The sequence below is a fragment of the Papaver somniferum genome, chromosome 7 (genome assembly GCF_003573695.1).
Source record: "Papaver somniferum cultivar HN1 chromosome 7, ASM357369v1, whole genome shotgun sequence".
In the NCBI taxonomy this organism is placed as follows: Eukaryota; Viridiplantae; Streptophyta; class Magnoliopsida; order Ranunculales; family Papaveraceae; genus Papaver; species Papaver somniferum.
In genome coordinates, this window is record NC_039364.1 from 97,234,916 (window position 1) to 97,243,610 (window position 8,695).

Below are 8,695 nucleotides of genomic sequence, written 5' to 3' on the forward strand. Positions count from 1 at the left end.
CTACATGATGGTTTTAAGGTGAAGCAAGTACATCATAACATGAAACAAATACAAAGAAATATACAAAACGTAAATAAATCGCGAAGAAAAAGAGCGATCTACCACGATAACACCCAAATCTTGTACTTTGATATTGGAGAAGAAATGGTACTCGAAATCATAATTCGACCATTTTGATAGATTTTCTTCTTGGAAAAGAGATGCTCCTATGACAGAGGAGTCATTTGCCAAAAATTCTTCATGTGCAGCGGCTAACCCGAAAACCTAGATCGATTTTTTTGATGAAGATAAATTTGATCTTCGCCCGTGCTGAACCGCCAATGTACTTTTATCAAGAAAACTAAACACGAACAAATCGTTAGAAAGAAACACACTATAAAAGTGTAGATAAAATCTCGCAAATAGCGAAGGTAAAAATCACTTTAATAGCGAAGAAATTATTGAAAACAACAAAAATAACTCCTAAATCGAAATCAACCCATATCCAATATTACTTAAGACAAGAAATCTTTGCTCAGATCTAACCCTTAAAGGACTAGATCGAGCAAAGGAGGAAGAAGAAGTCGATGGTTTTTTTTTCTTCCTAGTTTTTGAGAGAAAAGAGAAAGAGAAAAAAAGAAAAGAGAAAAACAAAAATAATTAAATTTTCATTTTTAGTTTTGGCAACAGTACGACAAATAACAAGGATAAAATCATTTGGCCTCCTTAATTTTGTTCACTTTTTGTGTAGTAAAATAATACTGGGAAGAAGAAGTATATTGTTGACTTACTTCAGAAGGTATTGAGGCTACTGGAATTAAGACAATTAAGACAATGGTATTGAGGCTTGCAAAACTTCATGTCCAACTAATTTTAAACTATCGGATGTTGATGGTGAGCTTATACCTAAAGCAACTGATTACATATAGTCTCTTTTTTTTTTTTGATCGGTAAAGAAAGGATTTTATTGATAAAAAAATAGGGGGTATAAAGGCAATACCACCTAAGCAAAACAAGAAAAGAAAAAGGAGCAAAAGCTAGTGACAGACCACCAGCTTAAGCAGGACTGAAGTAAATATTACACCAATCTCTCATAACATCAGAAGATCCAACTTCACTGAATTCTTTAATTGCTAATGCCCAACATAAAAGGAAGTAAATAGCCTTGTTAACTACAGCCTTAGCATTGCTTTTGTTATTTGTAAACACCCTTGCATTCCTCTCCTTCCAGATGGACCAAATGATAGCTATTAGAATCAAATTCCAAACTGCAGAACTTGCTGCATTCTGCTGAGTCAAATTCCAAGTTTGTAAGGAAGTGAAAATATCTCCAGGCATGCAGAAAAACCAACTTAGCTTGGTGAGAAACTCCACCCAAACTTCTATTGAAAAGGAGCAGTGCAAAAGCATATGTGAACTAGATTCAATGTTGCTACAGAAAAAACATTCAGCTGGGACCTCAACACCTCTTCTTCTCAGTAAGTCTCTTGTTGGCAAACTGTTATGTTCAATAAGCCAAAGAAAAAAAAACACTTTTGGTGGACATTTTAGGTTCCAAACAAAAGTAAAAACTGAACTTTGCTGCACCAAACTATTCTCATCAGAAATAGCATCATAAGTAGATTTAACAGAAAAAAATCTTACTTTTAGTGAGAGACCAATAAATATCATCCTCCAGCTCCCTATTGAACTTAACATTTGAAAGATCAAAGTTCAGAACTTGCCATCACATCCTAGAAGTTGTATTAAGTCTTCTAGGAACACTAAGATTCCAGACTTCAACACCATCCAACAAAGTACACATCTCAGCAACTGAAGCAGTCTTGGCCTTGGATAAAGCATATATATTTGGGAAACAAGATTTAATAGAAGCATCATAGAGCTAGTTATCATCCCAGAATCTCACCATGTTGCCCTTATTAAATTGAAACTTAATAAACTTCAAAAAGATGTATTTATGCTTCATAATTGCTTTCCATACTGATCTCCCATAAGTATCCCTAGGAGTATTAGAAACCCATTGAACTTCATTAAAACCATACTTTTCAAAAACCAACTTCCTCCACAAAGCATCATCTTCAATAGCAAACCTCCAGCACCATTTTGAAAGCAAAGCCTGATTTACCTTCTTTAAGCTTTTAATACCAAGGCCACCCATGTTCTTTTTTCTGGAGAGAGCTTTCCATTTCACCAAATATATCTTTCTTCTACCTTTGTTATCATTCCATAAGAAATACCTCATGATTTTTTCTATCTTCTTAATGATAAGCAGGCATTTCATAAAGGGACATATAATAGATGGGCAAACTAGCAAGAACACTGTTTATGAGAGTGAATGTAGGGATGCTGAGTTCTTTGAACATATTTATTCTTAATCATGTACCTCATTAGATATGTGATGTTGATCCCCTAGATTTATTTTCAAATAGTCAGAACTTATCTTAAAGGAAGATGAAGCTGAGGTTGAGCCTAAGATAAGTAAAACAATTAGACTTGAGACTTCTTATGAAGACAACTTCACAACATACCTAGCTTAGTCTGAGCCCGGACTTGTAAAGAATCCTTGACATCTACTGAAACTCCATTCTGGTAAGAAGCTTCATTTAGTGAAATGGACTCAGTCCGTCGGATCCAGACTTGACCATGGGATGTAAATGAGTTTCTAAGAGGAAACGTTAGGTAGATGGAACTGTGGAAAAATATTAGGCTAAGTTGGTAGATAAAGGCTATAAACTAAAAGAAGTTGTAGATTTTCTTGATTCTTATTCACTTGTGACGAGAATTACTTCTGTCAAGATGCTAATTGATATTGCTGCCATAAACAAATTGGAGATATATCAGATGGATGTTAAGACAACTTTTCTAAAACCGTGAATTAGATAAAGAAATTTACATATACCAACCTGACGAGGAATTTGTAGTGAAAGGTTATGAAGACAAAGTTTGTAAGTTGAACAAATCTTTATATGGATTTTAAAATAAGCACGTAAACATTGACATAGAAAATTTGATCATGTGATAATGAGTAGTGGATTTAAGTTAATGAATCTGACAAGTATATTTACAAGTAACTTGTTAAGGATGCCTTTGTGATTGTATGATTTTATGTTGATGATATGCTTATAGTTGATACAAACATAGATGTGAATTAATTCCACTAAAAACATGCACTGAATGAGGACATTGACCTGAAAGACTTATGCCATTTTGATGTAATCTTAGGGATGAGGATTAGAAGATAGTCAAACATTTATAGTCTTAGTCATTCTCATTATGTTGAATTTGTGTTTATGAGATACAATCAGTCTGATTGTAAGCCTGCGTGTACTCCATACGATTCTTCTTGTAGACTCGAGAAAAATAAGGGTAATGGAGTATCTTAACTTGAATACTCAAGAGATATATGATGTCTGATGAATTTAATGAACTGAAAGATTCCAGACATTGCCTATATTGTGAGTAAGTTAAGTAGATTTACTTGTAGTCCAGAGCAAGAGCATTGGAATGCATTTAGTAGACTATTATGGTACCTAAAATAATCTGTTACCTTTTGTTTGATTTATGAAAGGTATCGTGTTTTCCATGAGGGACTTTGTGATGCAAATTAACTGGATAGTTGACTCAGAGGAGTCTAAGTCTACGAGTGGATATGTTTTCACTCTAGCAAGAGGGTTTATTTTTGGAAGATTTCCAAACATACTTATATTTCTCAATTCATTATGGAATCTGAGAGTATGCGTTAGATAAAGCACGAGAGGGGGTCGAGTGCCTAAGATGCTTTTTAGAAGACATTCCTCTCTGGCATAGGCATGTGCCAGCTATATCTATACATTGTGTTAGCCAATCTACAATAGCTAAAGCTAAAATAACTAATCTCAATTGGCATTATTTCCATTGATTGGATAAATTCCAAGGAGAATATAGCAGAACCTTTGACGAAAGGTTTGTACAAAGAGATAGTTAAAAATGCATCGAGGGGGATGGGGCTTAAGCTCATAAATTAAACTTGTCATGAAGGATACTCAACTTTGCTGACTGGAGATCACAAGATCAAGGTTTCAAATGAGATAACTAATTTGTGGTGGGTAAAGGTAAACACTATCACAGAATTTCATTCTCTGCCCCTTCCCTATGGTGTAGACGTGATCGTGTGACTGCATGTGAAGGATAACTTTTAAGAAGTCTTAATGAGTTATATAGTTTCAGTTTAAGATTGAAGTGGGGTGTAGCAGTAACACTCTTTATGGAAACTAAGCTATCTGAATAAGGAAGTGAGGCCGCTTCCTATGAGAATATGAGCTTTGATTCTCTAGAGCATTATGAGAAACAGTATATGTCCATGGCCAAATTGGACAAAACAGCACGAGCTTGGCAGCAACTTTGGAGATATCATTCGTGGTCGTTATCGCGAATTACATCAAACTATAGCAGTTCAAGACATAGTTCACTGTCTCTAGCAAGTAATTCCGGTAATATCTCACTAAGCAAAGGTTCAAGACCTCATGGACACCTCAGCCTAAAATGGTAATTCCTGCGTTTTTTATGTGATTTTCGTTTTGATGGTTTTGGTATTACTGGAACTTAGGACCTAAGGGTCACTAAGGGTTCACTAGTTCATGCTTTTTCACTTTGGTGAAAGGAACCTTTAATCTCACTTGTGAGGAACTAAAGATGAAAGCTCTCTATACTATATGATTTTTGCAATCCATAGTATGACCCTGGGGTCAACACACTGTTGTGTGAGGGAGATGACGTTGGAATATCTAGTATGACTTCAACATGCACGATCTGTCTGTCTGTTCAGTCAGTTCGGGTCGCGAGATTGGGTTATTGATTTACCAAGATCTATCTGTGTTTTCGTGTTTTATTGAGTTTTCATTCATGTGGGGGATTGTTGGAAAACGATTAATAAAATATGATTTCTAAAGTTTTAATAAAAATTATAATTTATTGTTTTCTTTTGTAAATGAAAACTTATTAGTCCCACACCGTGGAGTTTCCACTTTTTAGTTGTTTTAAGAAACTATATAAGCTTTTTAGTCCCACATCAGGGAGTTCATTTTTTTAAGTTGTATTATTCCATTATATAAATAAATTCACTACTTTTGTAAAATCAATGGGAAAAGGGATTTTCTATTTTTTTTTAGAGAGACCCCCAAGGGAAAATATTTTATAGTGATTTCTTTAACGTTTACGATTTTCCTTAAGTATTTTTTCGGAGTTGCCAAGCTCAAGTTGAGCATCTACTGCATATGCTACCAGTAAGTATAGTAGGGTGTTTTATCCTGGAGATATCCGTCCTGTGAGGGCTATAGCATCACTCTTGAGTGTAGCCGGGCGCTAATGTCTTAAGGACAGCGTGTTGAACACGTGACTCACTCTGTTTTCCAAAGTTTTGTCTTGTTGTTGTTGCAGAGATATGGGGAGCTTATCCGTTTCGTCAAAGCAATCACTTCCATTACAACGGAGCTAAGTATCCATAACTTTTGTTTATTTGATTTTTCCTTGTTTTTGATTATTGCACCCAACATCTTCCAAGTCTGGTTGCTGATGAATGAAAAATAATCCTCCAATGATGTGTACAAATTAAAACCAATAACTGTTGTTGTGTATCAATCTTAGTCAGCTTGTCATTTCCCCTTGTAAGTTTCTCTGCCAAATGATTTGGTATCAGTGCATTTATCATTTATTGTAATTATCCCGTGTGTATTACAGTGCAGCTTGATAATGAAGTGACAACAACCAATATACTACATTCATAAAGAGGCATAAAGATATGTCAAACGATAACCTTTTATTCTCTTTGCTGAAGTCATATTTCGGGTATCATTGCTACTTTTCCTTTGACAAAGAGCAGGTAATTAGTTAAACTAAAAAATTATATTAGTTGAGGATTTTAATACGAGTCATTTGGTTAGGTGCATTATCATAATACTTACAAACGGTGAAGATATGCTATTAAATCGTGGATCGTGACACCACAAACATCATTTGGTTATAGGTAAAAAAAAAAACCATTTGAGATTGTGCACCATGCACGGTAGAAACGGAGAAACAAAGCTGTAGGGAGTTTTGGTTGATATAGGAGCCAGAAAAGAGATGCGGAAAACTTTGAAATGAACCTTCCATAGTTCATGGCATACAGGGCCGGCCCTGAGGCAAGGTCAACGAAGGTTGACTTTGGGGCATCACGCAATAGGGGCATCAAAATTAGTTTTTTGTCAAGGGTGATTTTGTGATGAAAACAAAAAAGAAGGTTTAAATCGTGATTCCAATAAAAAAAGGACATATTCCTAAGTGGTTTAGGGACATATTATAAATAAAGAGTCACGTTAATGGTTTTGTATACACTATAATCTGTATTGACACGTGGAGGACAATCAGAAGCCGCAGCTGGATATAATTGTACAACAGCACACACCGAATCATTTGCAAGCCTGCTTCATTATTAAGCTAAGGATAAACATGTCATTTGGCGGAAGATATTTTCCCCTTAAAAGCCTGACGATTAGGTCTGAAAGGGGGGGCGACTTCTTCTCTTCTCTCTCGACCTAAAAACTCTCTGCACTTCCCTCTTTTGTAATGAAGTCCCGTTGGAACTGAGCAAGGATTAATGAAAAACCTTAACTCTCTTTACCCGTGGATTAGACATTTGTCGAACCACGTATATTATTGTGTTCTATTTACTTTACTGCTCACAATTTTGCAATGATTTTATGTTTATATCTCATTCTATCTGTTGATATATCGTTTCTTTCATTTGGTTGTGATACCAAATTAAGGGTATTCACAATTTGGCGCTAGATCCAGGCTATGGGTAAAGAATTTATTCTACCTGTTTCACTTTTATCTCTTAAAAGTATTTTTCAATTTTCTGAAAATTGGTTCCAATTTCATAAAATCTTTCATTCTTCCATGCGTCTCTAAGCACAAGATTTCACCTTTTCAATTTCATCCTAAACAGTTTTTAGCTGATGTTTACTTAGATGCAGTTTTTCATTACCTTCTAAAACTTTTTCAATTAAAAACGTTCTCTGACCTTGGGTTTCCCTTTCCCATCTTTGTTAAGATCAGGAGAGGATTTTCTCCCCTTTTTTATGTTGATTTCCTAAGTTTTCAACTGATGCTTCTTTTAATTCAAAACTTTTCTCAACCATTTATGCGGATCTGTAGTTCGGTTAAATGGAATGTTTTTTTGATTTCTTTAAAATACGCATATATTTGACTATCTATGTGTCGCGATTGGTATCTAAGTTCGCAAAAATCCATCAAGTTCTCTGTCAGCTATTACATTTTAAGCTACTTATAATGTTTGAATGTTGCTTGCCTTATAACTGTTTGAGAAAATGGTTCTATGAACTATTATGTTTAGATGATATTTCTATCTAAGATATGGACTTGTTTCTTTTAACCCACTGATCACGTCCTCATGCCAATGACGATGAAGTACAAAGTTCACCCAAGTGAACGATGAAGGACTAATTATGACGATGCAGTCCTGACCCAATCAACGTCGCTGGCTCAAAGTCACTAAGAAACCGCTGCTTCATAACCACCGAAGAGGCAAAGCAAAGAAGCAACGATGATCGCTCCAGTCCCCTAATGTGATGATACACACGTGAATGGATCGTCCATCAATTAAAAGCTCACCAGTAAATGGCTCAACTCAGGATTAAGACCATAAGGCTCAGTTCAAATTACGGACCAACTGACCTTCAAGAATGCAGCAGCTCAAGTAACAGTGCCAGCATCGCAACGAAGGATCTAAGAAGATAAGGTTTCAATCCAAAATCCGACGTCCAAAGTCCAAAGACGATGACACTAAACTGGCGTGCAAACCCGATGAAAGCTCTGGTCCGTATGGAGATGATTGTATGCACGACGATGATGCAAGGTCCCGTGATGACCATTCCAAGCCCGCCAACGAAGGCTCTTAAACCAAGCTAACACGAAGCAGATGGCGTCCCGATGCAAAGAAGAGGATCCCGATGGTACAAATTCCGATGCTGGTGATCAAAGTATCCCGAAGATGCAAAGTCAACAACGATGAACATGTCAAGTAGAGGCTAATAGGAGCAATTGACCACGCTGTTGTTGCTGCGATGTGAGGAGACCAACCGACGAATGCGGACTCCATTTAAAGAGGATAACAGCAGTTCGAGTTGGAGGTTGCACTAAAAGCAAAACAAAGGACGATCCAAATTCCACAACGCTGATCTTTGATGAAGACAATCCAAAGGGTGTCAACGACGAGACCAAGTCTTGCTGAGATGACCCAATTCCGAAGATGAGCCAAAGTCTCGCAACGATGATTCAAGGTCCATGACGAAGGGTCTCCCTCCAAAGACGAAGGCTTTTTATGACGAAGGGTCTCCCTCCGAAGACGAAGGCTTTTTATGACGAAGGGTCTCCCTCCTAAGACGATGGCTTTTTATGACGAAGGGTCTCCCTCCGAAGACGAAGGTTATTATGACGAAGGGTCTCCCTCCGGGTCTCCCTACGAAGAATTAGGCTTTTTATGACGAAGGGTCTCCCTCCGAAGACCTCCTATTGAGTAGAGGCAGCAGCCAAGTGTGAGAATATGGACTCCAACGATGATACAAAGCCTGATTATGATCCAACTGACCAAGGACTCGAAGCCATCTCCGCACTTTTTAACGTTCACAGTTCTAAGCAACACTCCAATAACGAAGAGCATCTCAAGTCCAACGTAACC